Consider the following 20,542-nt stretch of genomic DNA (forward strand, 5'->3'; position numbering starts at 1 on the left):
ACTTCTGTCAGGATATAGCGACCGTTTTATAAAAATAACTTTTTTTAAATCATATTTGCTCCAATCTCGCTTACTTCAGCTTTAATCAGTCAATTATTTTCTCGCTTAATCTATTAGTTGTTTGGTCTATAAAATGTCAGGAAATGGTGAAAAATGTCGATCAGTGTTTCCCAAAGCCCAAGATGACCTCATCAAATGTCTTGTTTTGGCCACAACTCAAAGATTTTCAGGTTACTATCATAGAGGAGTAAAGAAACCAGAAAGTATTCACAATTAAAGGACCAGTGTGTAACAATTAGGGCGATCTATTGGCAAAAATGGAATATAATATTAATAAGTATGTTTTCTTTAGTTTATAATCACCGGAAAATAATAATTGTGTTTTTTTCGTTGCCTTAGAATGAGACGTTTATATCTACAGAGGGAGCGGGTCCTCTTCACAGAGTCTGCCATGTTGCACCGCCATGTTTCTACAGTAGCCCAGAACGGACAAACCAAACACTGTTAACTATTCCTGATTGAGTCGATAACGTTACTCGCTCCCGTCGCCGCCGCTCCTTCTCTCTTGCTTCACCACTCACTTCCAACATTCCAATTTTGTGGAGATTCCATTGAATTGAAGACAACTTAGTGACCTTTTGTCACGTAAATTCATGCTGTTAACCGTTACCAAGCCGTCTTGTCAGTGCTGATCTGAAAATGGAAGCTGTTGGAGCTCATTAGGTGTGTTGTACCATCGAGACAGATATCTTCCGTAGAGATAAACAAAACATTCATTTTTGCCCCTTCAAAAAATATGTTTTCATTTTGTCACCTTTCTAAAAGCTCTGTGGATGTTTATTTTTTTTTTCATATTCGTCTATAGAAAAATGTTATCAACAACACCTTGAAGGTTACAGTAGATATGTCCTTAACACCTTTATATTAAGTTCCACATGTAGAGAGAAAAATAAATTGGAAACTAAAGTGTAAAATGACCACTGAGGTTGAAAACATGCAGCCTGTGTGAATATTCAGAGCAAAATTTCAGCTTAGACTCTAATTAAGACAAATCTTCCCAGTTCCACGAACAAGCCATAGGTTAAATTAACACCTCATTACTGTACACAAGGTGAAATTTGGCTGAGAGGAGGGAAATGAAAGGGGAAGATAAGGTTACAGTTGCTTCTGCTCCTACTGAATCTTTTTAAATTAACACACCAGGAACAAAAGTGTGTAATGAAGCATATAATGCCCTACACTGGACATCTCTACAGCCTATTCTTATCTGTACCACAGCAGTCAGCCAAGGCAGATTATTCTGTGTACACATTGTTAACAATTACTTTTTAATCTGCATTAGCGAATTAACATAATGACTGACAGTGGAACAGAAAGCTTATTTGTTTAGAGGCTCAGAAGTTCTTTCTCGTACTGAAGTTGCCAAGCTGTATTCTGCTTTGCTTTGACTCGTATATAAGATGTAAAGGAGGCCAAAGTTTTGTCGTGTTTAGCTGCTGTTTTTTTTTTACTTTATACAACTTTAGTGCAATTAACTGCAGGTTCAAATGAAACTTTAACTGTGTCACCAAACTCATCCTGAAAAATGTTAAATAAAAAACAGTTGTCATTGGTTGTGATGGTACAGGTTGCACAGAAATGGTTTGAAGCTGCATCATGTGAAGCTCACCACAAAATTGAATAATTCAGGGTTTTCATCTACGAGCCACTCAAAACAAGACATTTTAAGATTAATTTTTGAGTAATTTGTGTAATCATCTTGGGTAACACTTCAATTAGCAAGTAACCTTTTTGAATGTTTTGGGGAATTACTTCCAAATTACCCCAATATTTACCTCAAAATGTATCTAAAATGACTTTATTATAAACATTATTTAATAATTATATTCAGCTATTTCCCAATAGCTGGTAATTTATTTAATACATTTCCAGGAAAAAATACAAAGTTAATTAATATCCTTTATTTCCATGTCTACTGATAAATAGATAACAATAATTAGCAAATAACTTATTTGAAATTCCTTAAAAAACTCCCTGAATCATGACATTAGCTACCAGGTTACATTAGTGTAGACAATAAGTCACATAATGGTGAGATTTGTGCCTGATCAAAAGTGTCTTCTATTAGTTTTCTATTAGATGAAGAGCAGCGCACAGCCGCTTCTCAAGCCTAAGTGCCCTATTTTAACCATTATTTGCTATTTCAGCATATAATTATAAAATAATGTTTAAAATAAAGTAATTTTAGATACATTGTTAGGTAAATATTGGGGTAATTTGGCAGTAATTCCAAAGAAATTTCAAATAGGTTACTTGCTAATTATCACCTAATTAACATGAAATTTGCGGACCTGTAAAATGAAGTGTTACCTCATCTTGTTATTGATTACTTTAAAAAAAACTATTCTAAAAAATGGCCTGCTACATCCCACACTAAGTGATACTTTACCTAGTTAAATCAAATAATGACAAAATGTCTAAATGTTCTAAAATGCAGCACTTGATGTATTAAAGTTGAGAAATATCCTACAGTATATGATGAATGAACAGATGCTGTGCAGACTACATTTAGCATGATAAGGAAAAATGCCACAACATTTCTTCTGATTGGTCTAAAGTCTTGACGGTCCGGACATATGGACAAGTATCTAACAGTACAACTACAACACACACACAGAGGGAGAGTGACTTCATTCTCTGCTCAGGTAGACATGACTCCTCTATATCTTTATAGCAAATAGTTGTGGGAAGCTATATTAATGATATCATATAGAGCACCTTTCAGCCTTGAAAAGTTGAGTTAATGAAAGTTCCTTTTTACAACAAAAATCACATTATCATTTTCAACCTTGGACTCCTGTAATAAAGCAGCACTGATGACAGCTGTATTCAGTTTTGATGTCATTGTTTTGGCCGAAAGAACTGAAGACCTTGGGCTGGCAATTTATTCTCTCAGACCAAAGAGCTAACTTTATTCATAAACCCACGAATGGCCGACTGAGACCCACCCACAGACCTACAGCAACGGCCTCATTACTAAAAGAGTGCAGACCTTGGCCGAGTCAATCGTCTGAGTTGGAGAAACAGGAATATTCCACGGAGCAGACGACAGTCCTAATGAACTCAGCAGGGTACTCTGCAAGTGCCCTTGCACACACTGCAACACCTTATGACTAATGTATGTGAGGAGAAGTTGAGCAGTAAAGTGCCCAGCATGTAAATCAGTCATTTAATTAAATGGTTGTTAATGACACAGACAAGATAAATCTTATGTTAAGAGGTAAGGGCTTTTTTTATTTTTTTTATTTATATCCACACTGCGTTCAGGGATGAGTAGGAGCTAACATGCTGTGTACGGCAAGTCATTAACATTGCCATTGAAACGTAACAATAGCACAGGCTGCCACCTGCCAATTAGGATAATTATGTTGCTGTACCAAAAAGTTGTGCGATCTGGAAGCGGTACAGCTGCAGGTTAGATTTGTTGCCCCTGTATGTAATTACCTGGTTTGTTGGCAGCGGTGCTCATCCATTCAGTGTCACATATTGCTCTTTTTAGCCTGAAAGTGCTGGCGATCATTGTCAGATTGTCCTATTGATACCATTGATCCTGTTTGATGCTGCGAAGTCTGGTTGGCACAATCTCCATTAAAGCAAAGGAGAGCAGCAGTAAGAACGAGAAATAAAACCAGGGGGCTTGACAGTAGCAATTTGCATGAGGCAGTATTGTTTTAATAGAACCACTGACTTGAGATTGCTTTGGGAATTGAGGGCAAGAATGAGGACAGAGGAGCGGATGTATAGGGATCTTGGAGCGGAGCCCCGTTCTTCTTTCAAGTTTTCAAGTCAGCTGGTTTCTTCTTCAGACAGGAAAGCTTTTATTTGTCTGGCTTATGATGATAGAAAGACGCAAGACAATGCCTGATACAGAGAGCGAGCTGCTCCATTTACATAATTGACGTTTTGGCAAATTTGTTCATATTATTGGCATCCATGGCCTTGTGTGGAGTTTTCTAAAACAATTCATAAAAAATAATCTTTTGCCTGAGTTATTTTGGTACCACTTTCTAACAAGGCACCCTTGGATATCCAGTTGTAAACAATGCTTTATAAATGGTTAATAGATCAGCAGCTAACGCTTTATAAATCTGTTATAAGCCATTAACAATACTTAAAGGAATAGTTTGACATTTCGGGAAATTTGGTTAGAAGATCAATGCCACTGTCATATCTGTCTATTCAGGCTGTTCTTATACACCGTTTGTAGCTATACCTGAGAAGAGTAATGCACTGTATATCACAAAATCAATTGGTGTAACCAAGAAGTATAAAGAGAGACAAACGCCGCATAGAGAGGTCATGGTGGATGGGTGGGTCGAAAAACACCAGACTTTCGCCCAGGAGACTGGTGTTCGTACCCCCATGTGAAACCAGAAGTTATTTGTCACGTAACTTCACTTACGCCTCTTCTGGAGTTAATTTAACCCAAACCACGCTCTTTTCCTAAACCTAACTAAGTAGTCTAGTTGCCTATTGACATGTTGTTTGACATTCGTAGGAAAACGCGTGAAAATTGAGGAATAACTTTTCGTAAGATATCATACAAACCGTTATATGAGGATGCGTTGGTCCATTAAGTATAAGGCTACAGCCAGCCCACCGGTTAGCTTAGCTTAGCACAAAGACTGGAAACAGAGGGACACAGCTAGCCTGGTTCTATCTTCAGGTTAAAAGAAATCCACCTCTGAAGATAATTAACCTGTTACGTCTATACAAATGAATGAGTCATGTTGAACCAGTCCTTCAGAGGAAACTTTGGTTTATTACAACTTGGACAACCATTCACGCTCACATTCACACCTATGGGCAATTTAGAGTCAACAATTAACCTAACAGGCATGTCTTTGGACTGTGGGAGGAAGCCGGAGAAAACCCACGCTAACACAGAGAGAAAATGCTATTGTTATGGCATTGATTGTGATAATTTTGTACTTATCAAAGCAATTTTTGAGATCTTGGAACACTGCATTATTACTAAAAGTAGGAACAATGGAGCAAAAAACAACAACAAGAGTGATCAGACAAGCGAACAGAGTGTAAACAAGTCCCAAATTATCTCAGATTAGCTACCATTTTATCTGGAAGTAAAACTGAAAGTAAGTGCACATGTAATGTTGCTACTAATCCCTGTTTGCTCAGGAAAACCATGAATACATCAAGTACGGTAGGTCAAGGTCTGTAAACTAGTTGGTAGGCTACAGGTGTGCTCACTTTCGATCTTACCTCCAAATAAAGTGTTAGCTAATCTGCTTGTTTACAACCTTATGAACATCTGATTAGGGCTGAAATTATCCATCCCAGTTTCTCAAAATCCAAGTTGATGTCTTTAAATATCTTGTTTTGTCAGTCCAAAACCCAAAGATATTCAGTTTAATATGATATAAAACAGAGAAAAGCAGGAAATCTCCTATTTGAGAGGCTGAAAACAGCATTTTCTGCAATTTTTTTGCATGGAAATTACTTAAACGCTTAATCAATTATCAAAATAGTAGGCAGTTATTTTTCTGCCGATCAACTAATCGATGAGTTGACTAGTTGTTTTGCAGCTCTACATCTGATTATTTCTATTAGTAACTGGACTTGTTTTATTATTATAAATTATACAAAAGCTACAAATATAAAACCTATGTTGTAGATGACTTTAGCTTTCCCTTAAAGCCCCTGAAAACTTGGCTTCTCCATAATCAAATATTCATTAGGCTACTAAATAAGCAGCATTCAAAGTAAAAGAAACATCTTTATTTATTACTTATCCAACTCCGACAGATTCAAATGTTGCTAAATCCTGATTGGTGCAAGGAAGTAAATGACATCACATTTCAAACAAATGAGCCCAGAGAAAGAAATACAGAAAGCACTTATATGAAATAACCAAAACTGTTTAACTGAAAATTGTATGTGCCTGTAGGACCCCATTGCTCATAGTAAGGAGCTGATAAAGAACGTTTTCAGAGCCTTTAATGTCTGGAAAAAGGCTGCCGAGCATCTAGACCAAAATCCATTTATTACCATCTTATTAACATTTACAACTGCAGACTTGATTGATAACCCTTTTAACAACAATTAATGAGTTATTAACATTCATAATTGCACATTAGCTCTGGTTGAACATGTGAAAGCTGCGACCCTTTATTGGTGAGAAAGTGAGAAAGCTCAGAAGGATGAACACCAGATAAAGGCATTTTTTTAACAACCTATTTATAAGTCTATTTATATCGACTTGTGTCTGTTTGTTGTTGAAGGTGCTTGGCAAATAAACTCGCTAATGGCTTATAACTCATCTATAAAGCATTAGTAAATTATACAGAGTGTCTTATTAGAAAGTGTAAGTGTGTTTTTCCCTCACAGTAGAGAAAAGGTGTGCAGGAGGAACACGTTTCAGGAACACGTCTCTGCTGGAGGCCGTATAATGGCTGTAATGGTGAGATCACATGCTGGGTTATCGTGTCCGTCCAGTCGATGCTGCAGCTCCTCATCAGGATTCCTCCCAGTGGGAATGACAGTGGCGTGGGTTAATCCCGAGGAGAGATGGGTTTTGATGTGCAGGGGTATGTTTTGTGATATGAACATGGGTGGCCTTTAGTTCGCTTGTCAGCCTCAAATGGTGTTTGCAAAAATAGGAACAGGACCGATAAGAATATGAGATCTAAAAAGCAGAGCTCGGCTTTGACAGGACCATTACAATTCCAATCATGTGTGCCTCGATATCATTTCATGAGCAATCTGCCCCTAACATTACGTCGCCCCATCATCTTTATTCATGCCAACATTCATTCAGGTTTTTTTTTTTCCTCCGATTGTGCAAAAACACAAAAGTATGAGTGTGGTTACACAGGACTACTCATGCTGTTCATGTTGTAGAGATAATCTGCAGAAGCTTACATGCATTAACATGCACCCGATGTCATCAGGCCATTAAATTATCTGTCGCTATAAGCACTAGTTCTTTGTTGGACTGACATACTACTGATCTCTGTGTAGTGTCACGGCGCTGTGAGAGCGGCAGCCTGTTGCAGCAAATCCCTGTATTTCAGAAATTTCCCCTTGGGGATTAATAAAGTACCTACCTACCTACCTCGCCACCATAGATGTGGGTCATTAGGGGCCTACTACACCTACTACGTTGTAAAAGTGAAAGCCAAACTTAAAAGCAACACTTTCTAACATCTAAGACTGAATGAAACGTTAAGTTTTGAACACAAACAAAACAGCTTCTTTAGGTTTAGGCAACAAAAACACTTACTTACGTTCGTTACTGACCTACACCTCACATGGAGTTTCACGCTGTCTATACACAAACCCGGGTATCAAAAGTAAACAAGTCACCATTGCTGCGGTGGTGTTGCCCTAAAATACATGCACATTTGAAAGCAAGCTGTCCTAAGAAGTGTACAATTATCTACTTTTACCTTTACTTTCTATGTAACGTTACTTTTGACAACGATGTCTAGGAGTTCTCAGCTGCCTAACGTTATCCTAGCATGGTGAAACAAGTACTGTCAGCTAAGTTAACACTGCTTAGCTAACGTTAGCTAATGGCGTTAGTAAGCTGAGACACTTTCTAGGTTCTGCGGTGGTCCCACGAATAAATTAACTCAGTCAAATAACTGTGGCGTTATTGTGAAATATAACGTTTGTTGCTCTATAGGGCAACCTAATGACCACAAAGTAAACATCATTCGGTCGGCATCACAAACAGAGCCGGTGTTTAACTGGTGAGTCTCAGCCGAATGCGTCATGGTTGCTCGTAGTGACGGCAGCTGTGTCCTCGTAAAAGCCTTACATTTTGCTTTAATCAATTTTAAATACTCACTCATTTGTGTTTATTAAACTACGTAAGTTACTACAAGCAACCGCGGACGCATTGGGCTGAAAGTCACCAGTAGAGTCAGTACGACTTGCCACCGCAGTAATGGTGGCAGTGCTAGATGGCGGAACACACAAAGCGGTCGTCAAATTTGTCTATACTACAGCGCCTGACTTCCGCTTCTGCTCCTGTAATAATTACTGCGGCCACTAAAAGTTGCTGTTGTGTCCTTTTATCCCTTCTTTCAATGATCCACCATGTGAATGGATGATAAAAACCTACTAGTGGGTGTAGTAGGCCCCTATTGACCCACATCTATGGTGCTTATAGCAACAGATAACGCCTATTTAATGACCTGATATCAGTCTAAACGGCTGGCATTTAGCTGAAGTTACAGAGGGATGATGATGATAAACAGAAGTTCTCTGATCCTTTAATGTTTATTTAAATATCAGTTTAAGTGCTGGTTTGTTTGTCTGCAGTCAGAGGTTGGATTTATATATTTACCTGTCATGATTAGCAGCTCTGGGCGATGCCTTAGGACTTGAGATACTGAAGAACATGAGGCACATTATAAAGGGCATCAATTTTTCGACTTTAAAGACATAAACGAAACCCTCTAAAGGATCCGTGTAAGTTGTGTAGAAATGCTCTTTAACTGTGTCATGGCTTTATTGATCCGCTTGTTGCTGTTATGTGGACATTTATAGCCGAGCTCGGCCTTTTCACCTGCTCCTCTGGGCCGTCATAAACTCACTGATGATAACGATATTGTAACTTCTATTTCACCCAAAAAAGGGATGACTGAAGAGGAGGATTATTGGTAAGAGCTGCCTCAAGCCGTGAATGTCTCTTGATTGATGTATTGATCGCGGCCGTGGAGTTCCTCACAGCACACAGGGTAGTTTACCTGTGCTTTTGATAAGAGCAGACGAAGAACGTTGCATTTTGCCGCATAATGGATCCCTAACACCCTAACAGTCTCATCAGAAAGGCAGTGATCTCCTCCTTCAGCTCACTCTGTGGAGTACCTCCTCACTGCTTCCTATCCATCATACCCCGAGTGAACACAACACCGTAATGTTAGACTTAACACAATTTAAGCTCTTCTCTATGTTGTGCCTTTATTAAATATAGTGTCAGTGTAGGAATGTGAGGGAGTCTCTATGGGCACGTTGATAGGTAGACAAAAATCCGAGGAGGAAACAGCTCCTGTATAACAACACTTTGGAAAAAACAGGCTGAGAGAGAGTCTCCTGTGATTTAAAGGTCACAGGTTTGATGCCAACAAAAGGAAGAAAATTGGAGCACTTTCATTGGTCTTAAACCCTACAGGGAGTCTTATAACACCAGAGCTTCCTGGTGAAATATACCCGAGTAATAACTGACGCAGCAGTCTGGTGAAATGCTGTTTGCTCGTGTGTGTGTGTCTCAGGGTGAAATGGAATATACTGTATATATGGCAGTTTCTTGCTCCGAAAACTCAAATAATGAAATAAAGCGGCGTTGTTCCCCCCTCTTTCCAGTCTTTCACTATACCTTTTGCGATAACCGAAGCTGGCCCGAGACCCCAGTGGCCCTCAAAACACCCAGATTCACTGTGTGGCAATTGGTTTGTGGTAATTTGATAAACTGTAACTCTATTTGGGAGTATGGGAATACTCTCCACTATAACCCAATAACAGCTGGCCTCAAGGAGTGTCCTGCTTTTTTAACCTGGTCTTGAAGCTTTATGTCGAAATCTAGTTTGTAAGAAATAGTTTAGAATAGGCTTATTTGCTTTCTGGCAGACGGTTAGATGAAAGGATTGATACCAATCTCACGTCTAAAAGTGCTATCAATCTTCTCATTTAACTATTTGGAAAGAAACTGAATGAGTATATTTCCCAAAATGTTAAACAATTTCTTTTAGACCTTCTGTATTTCGGCTCATATTTATCTTACATGGTAAATGTCCACAAATGAATGTGTGTTTAATCAAATTACTGCACAGCAAACCTATGATTATGTAATATTCCCAGGCTGTTCTCATACACCGTTCGTAGCTATACCTATGAAAGGTAATGCACTGTAATTCATATATCCCACGAAATCAATCCGTATGTAATCCACGTAATCGTGAACCAGTAAGTATAAAGAGTGACAAACGTCGCGTAGGGGGGAGGTCGCGGAGGGTCGAAGAACACCGGACTTTCGTCCAGGAGACTTGTGTTTTTACCCCGCGTGAAAACAGAAGTCAACGTTGAATTATCTGTCACATAACTTCGGTATTTAAGTCACACCCCTTCCGGAGTTATTTTAACCCAAACTGTGACTTTTTCCTAAACCTAAGTAGTTTTGTTGCCTACACCTAAACAAGTTGATCTTTTCCTAAACCTAACTAAGTATGTTTATTTTGAAAAGACTGGAGTGGAAATTGACACGCACGTCACGTGTTGCTGGACATTCATAGGAAAATGCACAAAAAATGCATTGTTGAAAGTCGTGCTGTGCATCACGAAAAAAAGGGAGAATAGATTACATTTTGTGACTATTTCACGAATTGCCGTGAGACTGTGTTGGTAAACCACGTACTCGTGAACCAGGAAGTATAAAGAGCAGAAAGCGCTGTGTAAGGCGGAGGTCGAGGTGGATGGGCTGGTCAAAAGAGTCTGAACTTTTGCCCAAGATACCGGTGTTCGTACCCTGTGTGAAACCAGAAGTCAACGTTGATTCATTTGTCACGTAACTTCCATATTTAAGTTACGCCACTTCTGGTGTTATTGTAACTTAAACCACGATCTTTTCCGAAACCTAAATAAGTAGTTCTGTTGCCTAAACGGAAGTTTATTTTGAAAAGAATGTAGCAGAAATTGACACGTGCATCACATGTTGCTGGACATTCGTAGGAAAACACACGAAAAATAAAGAATAACTTTTCGTTAGATATACAAACTGTTGTATGAGGATATGTTGAATATTCCACAGTAAGGAAATGTATAACATGCATAGAAAAGGGGGAAACGTGGGATTAGTTGTAGTCCAGTAGTTCATTTTTGCCCCGGGGCCCCGAAGCAGGATTATTGCAGCCATGACTATAATACAACTGTTACAGTGACTCCTTATTCTGGTGGTATAAAGGCCATGGACCACCTATCTAAACCTCTTTGAATTCCTCCACAGCCACACTATTCTTTATATTATGGGGCCATTGTTTGAGCCTCAACACTGGAATCAAACACCAGACAATGGTGACATTGCTTTTTGTATTTTTTTTTTAAATTCTGATTGATTTCTTTTTTGTTTTCACCTCACATATGACAGCTCTGTCTCTATATTCATACTGGTTTTGTCGGCCCTAACCTTTGACTGTCTGCTCACTGTGCTGAAAAATGACACACCTTTAAAATACAGCAGTTTTTGGATTTATTTTTTTATTTTGTACTTTTATTTATCTTGGGGAAAGTCAGTCAAGCATGCTTGCTCTTTACCAGCTATGCCCTGCTTAACATTCATGGTACAGTTGCACACATTCACGCCTGGGAGCAGCTCAGTGCAGCCGCAGTCTTCAACTGCTGACTGCTGAGCGGCTCCAGTGGAGCAGCCGAGTTAAGTGTCTTACTCAAGGGCACCTGGACGAAAGTGGTGACAAGCCCTCGAAGGCCTGACACGACCCTCGCCTGTGTGCTTTCATTTGATGTAGCTCCTTGTAAAATAAATATACATAAATACTTGAGGGATGGAAAGTTCTCCATCCCAAAAACAGGAAAATTAATATTAATATGATTTTAAATTCTTGTATAGGGCTGTTCTTGATGTTCTTGACCCTAGAAAACCTCCTCTCTCTCTCTCAATGTCTGTTTATTTATCTTTTTTTCCCCCTTTGCTCTTTATATCTGCCATGCTGGTACTGTCCCTGAGGTTTTGAGCCACATTTTTCACAACAGCAACTGCAATAATCATCTCTATGGTAACTCATTGAAAATGCGTTGCTGCATTCGAAGCAGAGAGGACAACAAGCGGGAACGGGAGGAGGGGGCGAGAGAGAGAGCGAGACATGCTCGGAGCTTTTCTTTTCATTTTCCGCTGTTTTCCAGCCATCAGTTATTCATCCGTGTTTTAAGTCCATCACTCACACTCACTTAAGAATCCCCAGATCGCATCAAAAATGGAATTGGGTGAATGCTATTTTTCCTGCCAATCCTGCTCTATAAATAAAAATATAAAATCAAGTTGTGCTGTCAAAACTAATTTATTCCAACAACGTCTCCGTGCAGTGCTGCCCGTGTTTATCAATAGCAGTTAGAGGAAAAGTACATGTTCTGGTTTGAAGTAGATGTGCCGTCATGTTTTAGGACAGTGCATTTGCCTCATAAATATCTCACGCACTCACCATCAATCAGCGAGCAAGTTGTAGTCAGTTTTACATTCTGGTGTGTTGTTGAGAAATAGGGCTGTAAGTGGTTGTGCTGGAGTCACAGATGAATAATCTATGTGTCCACTAAATTCTGCTCTCATCCAGCTGGGAAATGAATACCAAACCAGCAGTGCTCAGCGAGGTGTGGGACTCAAATCCCTGGCTCTTTACTTTTATCTTTTGGTGCAAATATTTGTCTCATGAATTTCTCTGCCAACTGTTCCCAGAGATATTATATCCCCAAGATAGAGCACAGGTTCTCCTTGATATTTATTTAAATCTTTATTATCAGTTCAACCTCTCCTTAAAGCTCTCAGCTCAGGGAGTATCGCATTCATACGTCTGCTGTATAGGAATATGTACATATAGGGCTTCAGAGCTTTCTCCTGGTGTGAAATGTATTCGTCTGAGAGGAGGTTCGGTGTTGGTTCAACCTCTGGATGTATCACTCGGCTCAGATTAATTAGTGCTGCAGGTCTGACTTAAAGGTCGCAGCCAGGGGATCAGTCAATAGGGCCATAGAAGCTGTGGGACATCTCTGGACAAATTAAATGAAAATGTAAGGATGGAGCGGAGCAGTTTGAAGCATCCAGGTGCTTGCAATGTGTCTGTGTATTAAAGTGGCTGAGGTTAGATGCTGTCTGACTGTCTGTGTTATTATTTCAAATCTATGGAAGTCCATTAGTGCCAGAAAAATAACAGTATGTTATAATTTTGACTTTGTATCTCATAATTTCTGACATATTTTTGATTTAGTAATCCATAATTGACAATTAAACAGCGATTGTCCAATCATATCTCAGCACCTGTAACTAGGCATGGCAGGTCTGTCAAGCTTTTATTTGGATTTCTCCAAATGTCGAAACCCTGTGCATGGTGCTGTAGTAAAAGCAATACTATAAGGAATGGATTAAACAGTATGTTTATCTGCTCTAACGTAAGCTTCTAACTAGTTTAATATCTACAGTAGTAACGCTAACATAGTGTAGTATTTGGGGGATTTTTCAGCCAGTGAGACTGTTATCAGGTCATTAAATGTGCATTATCGGTGGTTATAAGCCTCATAGATGTGGGTCAGTAGGGCCCTGCTACACCCAATAGTAGATTTTGTCAACTATTCACATTGTTGAGCAACAAAGAAGGAATAAAAGAAGACGACAGCGACCACTAGCGACCATAGTAATTATGACGGGAGCAGAAGCAGAAGTGAGGCTCAGGGCTTTCACACAGGAGACCAGGGTTCGCTTCCTGTGTGAAACCAACGACATGTAGTTGTCTTTGTGTTCACCAGCATTAAAAGTAGGGCTGATAAAGATTTTAGAATATTTTTTTGTTATATTAGTTGAAATTCTCATTACATCCCGACATTAATCAATAAATAAAATGCTCTGACAAAAAAAAGAAAAAAAATTGCTCTCTGTTGCTGTCGCAGGATTGTAATAAACCTGTCCAATCATTTAATTTTGCCCGAATTAAATGATTGGACGGGCTACCTGCCTGTCTACCTGCGTGCACTCTGCCCGTTCCCTCATTGCAAGTCTTCCACAAGCGGTTAGCTTGACAGCTGTGAGTACTAACAATAGCCATGTTCGCCGTTCACATTCATTACGATAAGTTTACGTTCATATGGATAATTTTGGGGGAGTGGCTTTGGAGGGAGGCCTGAAGGGATGGACTGTCAGTGTTGCCGACTTGGTGACTTTCTCGCTAGATTTAGGGACTTTTAGAGCTAGTGCTGCTGGCTTCTTTCCTTGAAAAAGAGTTGGCAACATTGTGCTCGGTTTTTCAGTTGGATCATTTTAAAAAATCTAGTCTAGTCTCCAGATTGCCCTCCCTGCCTTTAAGTTTCACTTTCACTTTACAAACGTAGTTATTTTAAGCCTAAACACAATGTTTTTCCCTAAACTTAACAAAAGGGTTTTGTTGCCTAAACTTAAAGAAGTATTTTGTTTGTGTTAAAAATTAAACTTTTCATGCAGTTTTACAACGTGTTGTTTTTAAGTTTTGCTTTCACTTTAACAATGTAGTAGGTATAGCAGGCCCCTACTGACCCACATCTATTATGCTTATGATAACACATTTAATGAGCTGATAACGGTCAAATCAGGTGGAATTTTTCCTTATCATACTATAATACTAGGACCGGCTCTATCGTGCAATAAATGAACAATTCTGCTCCTTTATTTGTATTCCCATGTCTTTTACATGGATCAGTTGATGATCCATGTAAAGGTGAGGAGGCTCATATTTTGCCTGGGGCATGCAGCTTTAGCCTCAGTCTTTTACATGGTTCATTCAGTCGGACAAGGTGATTTCAAGCGTTAATTAACTAGCGAGCTACAGCTGATAAAATCTGCTAGCTACAGTTGTGATTTCAGCCAGAAGAAAACTGAAAACTAGAAATGATGAGCAGTCCCTTTTCTACCTCTGTCTGAAATCAAGGACCTAGAGTTTCATCTGCTACTATTGACAGAAACAGACTCCTATACATATTGTTTTGCATTCATGGTGAAATATATCATTATCATAGTTGTCTTTTTTATATTCTGTTGCAAAGCCAGGGATCTAAACTACATATTTGTTGCTCTCTTCAGCTCCTCTCTGCCCATCACCTGGTATCGTAATGATGTCTGAAAAAAATGTTTAGCTGCTCCCAAGTCCCAAAGTGGATTATTATCTCTGCACCTCTTAACACTGACATCAAAAGACGACTCCTATCCCCAGAGGCACATCTCTTGGTCTCAGAGGCTTCTTTTCTGTGTGTTTTCCCACCGTTTCCTGAGAGACAACAAACTTCTCTCCTGTGTAACAACAGTGTTGACCCAGCGTGACTCGCCAGGTGTTGAATTTTTTTCTGGAAGCCCCCCCACCACCACCACCTTCCCTGAATTGTTGCATTTGCACCACAAAGAGAAAATGCGAGGATCTTTTTCAGGCGTGTTAAACAGAAATGGGCTAATTAGGATGGCTGGCTACCACTCATACTGCGTTTTAATTTGCTTCTCACAGTGCGGAGGTTCTGTTTCACTTTACAGTTTGATGCTTGCCAATGTGTGGGAACAGACTAAAATGCTGACATCGGAGAGGGACATTAATAAGGATATCACTGCTGCTACCCTGGACGCCCACATCTAAATAATGGCATTCAAATTGTACATACTGTGTTCTACACAACACTCTGTTGGAGACTACAGCAATTTGAAGGCAATCAGAAAGTGACTAGAGAGCAGCACTCTGATTAGATAACTACTACCATTATACAAGATTGGCTGAGCAACACTGGACTCTTACGGTGTGCTAACATTTATTCCACTCACCCTCCTATGATATGTATTAGAAGAGCTAGCAGCACGCTGGCTTCCTCTTATTCCCGCGGTGGAGAGGATAACGAGACGAGAAGAAGAATGCTGCAAAGACCGTACAAAATTGTCGTCTGCTGAATAAACGACATCCTGCCCTGGAAGTGACATGCAGCTTCACACATACCAGGAGGCACAAACCATTAGCAGAGTGTGAAATGCAATGATGAAGACATATTTTGTGTTGTGGGACTCAAAATTACAGTTTGGGGGGGAGCATGGCGGACAAAAACAGGGAGGCGGTGGAGAGGTTTTGGTGTGTGGGTGTACGAGCAACGAGCATAAATTGTGAATGAGAAAGTGTCTGAGCTGAAGAGAGAAATCCGGCTAGAGGATGCACTGTTTTTCTTTTTTTTTTTGAAGACGTCTTGTTCACATTAAAGCATATGAGAGCTTCTTGGCATGATTACAGTTTTCACATTAAGGTTATTCATGAATTATTGAATGTTGTTATGAGTACATCCTCTAAACATACTGGAGCATTTGACATCTCTGATATATATTTATATCTATATTATTATTTTTTTTTCTAGGTTTGCAGGTCTTTATGAGGCTAATTAGCTGAACTAATTTAGCAGATTACCTGTTTCTCAGCAGCAGCCTGGGGAAATGATGCAGCAGAACTGCTGAGTGAAGTGCTGAAGTGTCTCTTCATACATCTTATCGTCTTATCATCCTGCTAATTAACCATTAAAGGGGGAACTATTGTTGCTGTTTCCATTACTGTGCACCCTTATTTTTTGTTGTAAAAGAAAAGCAGAGTTGAAGACAGGAATGCAATCTCTTTATTTTCAATTCTGGTACGATAAAAAAAAAGAAGTTCTTTTGATACGACTGCAGTAATTGTGGTATTGTGAAGTCATGTTAGGAAAAAAAGTACAATACTTTGACTCGTCAGCAGTGTAGTGCATGTGTGTCTCTGCAAGCTGTCAGTGTATATTTAAAAACAAGTGGAGCTGATGACTTCTTTTCGCTTTGGTGAACCAGATGAAATAAAGCCGGAGATTCTGACTGCATGTGTCAAATCATTAAAGCTGGAGTCGATAACTTTGAGCAAATATGATAAAAAGTTATTTTTATAAAACTGTCACTATATCCTGACAGTAGTGCATGAGATAGATAATCTGTGAAAAAAACCCCAACATGCTCCTCATGTGCTTCCTCCTAGTGCTGCTAATGGGTTTCTACCACGCCCGAACAGAAACAACCAATCACAGCTGAGCTGGAGCTGAGCTGTCTCTGGCCAGCTGTTAGTCACTCGCAAACTCCGATCAAACCAGCCCGTTGGCACGGAAAGGCGTATAAATGCCACGATAATGCACAAGGTGTTTAGCGTGCAAGAAGTACGCCTTTCTTGATTTATGCGTGTTATTTGTACGCCATGTATCCTGTACTGACTGAAATGTAAACGCATCCACATATACTGTAAATGCTACAGTAAGAGTTAGTGACGTAGATAAAAAGCGAGAAAGACAATTTATGGTGGGTAGGGAGGTGGACGGGTCCAACAAAAACCCGGACTTCTGACCAGGAGACTTGTGTTTTCGAGACTATAGTTGACCGGTGTTTAGTTACGTTAGAGACGATAAGAGAAATAAATTGTATGATTTTAACCCGTTTCTGGCCCGAATTTTGAGCCGCATGACTCATTTTAGAGTCGGACCGAATTTCAGCTTCGCCATTTGCCGTGCAGTGTTCAGAGGAGACCGAGGACATGGCAGAAATTTTGGTGGCTTTCCACGTCTTCCTAGCCACCTGCGAGTCCATATACGCCGCCGCCTCTTTTTTTAGGCGTTTCAGCAGACATGAATAGCACCGATGATCAAGGCAGCACGTTTCTGCCTTGTTAGCATTGTGACCCGTATAGACCTTTGCTAGCAAACAAACTTTACCTGCCTCGCAGCTTTCAAACAAATCCTTATTGACAACTGTCAACAACCAGAACGGCCCACAGCAGCTGACGGCCGTGTTTTTTTCTATTTTACACGTACAGTGTGAGCACTCAGGTCGTGGCTGACGATCGGACCGTACAATGTGAGCACATAAATCGCGAGCTTTGGCTTTACATCGCAAACGATCGACTCACATAGTAGGAGTAGGAAGTACACAACAACATATCTAAAATCGTACAGTGATCATGCCCAGCTTTACCCTAAGTGGGTTTTCTTGCCGGAACCTAACAGCGGCCGTTTGCGTGACGTACAAATGACACGTGAAAAGCGGCGTACAAATGACATGCGAAAAGGCTAAAAAGTACTCACGACACGCAGAATGTCCATGTAATGTCGTGGTATTTATACGCCTTCTTGTGAGACCGGGTTGATCAAACGGTCAAACTAGGCAGCGCTGATCAAATATGAATCAAGATTCTGTTACTGTAATGCCTATTTCTCTCCTCAAATGTTTTCAGAAACATCTTATAGTGTACTGTTTAGATGTGTGAAATGAGAAAGTTTGTGAGCGCACCGCCCACCGGCCTGGGCAAACTTTTTCATTTGACAGCTAAACAGTACACTACAAGATGTTTTTGTGTCCTCAAAAGCTGTGGTACCTTCGAGTTGGTCTGGTCTAAGAGGCCGACGTCCACAACATCTTAGCTCTGTGGGTGTGGAGTGCTCCATTTTGATTCATGATCGTTCGGCCAGAAAGGAAATTTGAAACATTTTCTGAAATTGTTTTAATTACATGGATGCTCCGGTGATTTAGTAATGCACTTCCATAAAGTTGGGGAACTCATAAGAGACATATTTTAATAAAGAATGATCAAAATCAAAGCAGCAGGGGTAGAGATATATTGACTTTTAGTCTTATGGGTGAAGCTCCAAAAAAATGCTGAATCATACTTAATACTTCCAATAATGCAACTTGACCCTCCCTGCCTGAAAAAATGCCCACATCTTTCAAGTTTCCAGCAGCTTTCTGTTATGAATTTGTAGTCTCCAAGCCCAAGACGACACTGATAACATCACACTTTAGATAGCTGCAGAGTCACCCTTTAATTGCGAGTAAAAGCAAATAGCCCCCCCCCCTCCCCCTCCCTTATTTTCACCTTAGTCTTATTAACTGTTAATGTTTTGGTGGATTTTGTGTGTTGTGTGTGTGTTTTGATGTGATGCCATTCAAGAGATACTGTGTGGTATCGACTGTGGGGGGCAGCAGTACTCCTCATAGCAACAACACCGGTTACACTACAGAGCACTGCAGAAGAACACATGATCACGCAAAATGTTTCATATTGAAGATAATCATGGTAGATAAGATCAACCAATAAATCATTTTTAGAAAAAAACAGCGTAGGATGTGTTTTGGTTGGAAAGTAACCAACAAAGATAGAAGACATGCTGCTCGTCAGTCAATCAATTAGTGTTAAAAAAGCAAATAACCTCTCTAACCTCACCCAAGTAACATTAGATGAACTGAATTACATGAGCTGTATTCCATTAATATGATATGGACATATCACAGCACTTAAATACATGGTCAGTTTTGTGCTGACACTATATTTTGTACATATATATTATTGCACATATTGCAGCTATACCACCATATACTGTATGCTGCTACTTGACCATCATTGCACTGGTCACTTTATCTAGTTTTTATCGCTTGTCTGCGAAACAGATTTTCACTGTTCTTAGCACAATGACAATAAAGATCTATTCTATTCTATAAATACCTTAATTATACAGAACAATGGTTTTGTAAATTAAAACATGTCGCACACAACATGTCAGCTCAACAACAAAGCACAGGAAGTGTATGTTTCCTGCTGGGCCAATTTGAATCCCAACACCTGCCACACAGACACTAAACTACTCACCTGAAACACATTCAGCATCGACAGCAACTCATGCATGTAGGGCGACCCGCTGAAATGTCTTTATGTGTCCACCTGTCCTGTCACATGTAGCCAGTAATCAGTTTAAGTGCTTTCAACAGCACAGCGAATAAAAAAGTAGCATTCATTATGTACGTCGTATTGATTTTCCATCCACTGCTTGTGAGTATAACACAGATACTTCAGCCTAAAGCAGTGGCCTCTTTTCATATAAGAATATATTTATTTATATGTTGAGCTAATAATTCTGACTAGGGGGGGTCACGCTAGATTATCTGAGGCAGTTACGCAAAACTTGGCACATTATTCATGATTACAGCGGGGTTATTTAAGGGCATGGAGCTTTAAATGACACTGTGATACAGTCTGATGATCTAGCATAAATGTTTATTCTGTTTCTCTTCTGGTGGAGCGTGTCATCTTTTTTTTTCTTTGCAAATATACATAAACTTCTTCTCCTTCACATGCTTCGCCCTTTGGCTGGCGCATACTGGAGCGATGCGTGCTCTTAAATCATTTAGCACGTTCCGTGGATCAATGATCCCTCAACTTTGGAGAGACGACGCCTATCGGATTGATGTTTCCCAAAGCAACACTCACTGAGTAAATATATCTGCATTCATTGAGCTGCCCTGCTCAATCACACTGCTTTGGCTGCAGCGCTACAAGATAGCTGGCACCCAGAGGGAGATACAGGCTCTGTGAGGCGTCTTGCTGACTGCTCAAGTGCCTTTATCTGTGCATTTCCTAATGGCACAGTGCTCGCACAGACTTTTATGTTAAAAAAGAGATAATGTTCAAAGTGATATTTTTTCCCTCATGACTTAATTAGTGATAATTACGCCACAGAAGTGAATGTTGTCCTGACTCTTCAGTTATTCTTTTAGGTTTGCCGTGACTGAAAAACTTCACAACACGGATTCGGGTTCTGTGAAACAGATTTGTATTTGAATCTTTTGGCATCTTTTCGCTCTGTCATTAGCAGGCAGTCGTTCACTCATGTGCTGTGGTTCTTGTCTGCCAATTAGTCCAAATATGAACATGATGTAATCACCTTCAAGTGTTTTGTCTGAAGCCGTTTG

The sequence above is a fragment of the Sebastes fasciatus genome, chromosome 3 (genome assembly GCF_043250625.1).
Source record: "Sebastes fasciatus isolate fSebFas1 chromosome 3, fSebFas1.pri, whole genome shotgun sequence".
Classification (NCBI taxonomy): Eukaryota; Metazoa; Chordata; class Actinopteri; order Perciformes; family Sebastidae; genus Sebastes; species Sebastes fasciatus.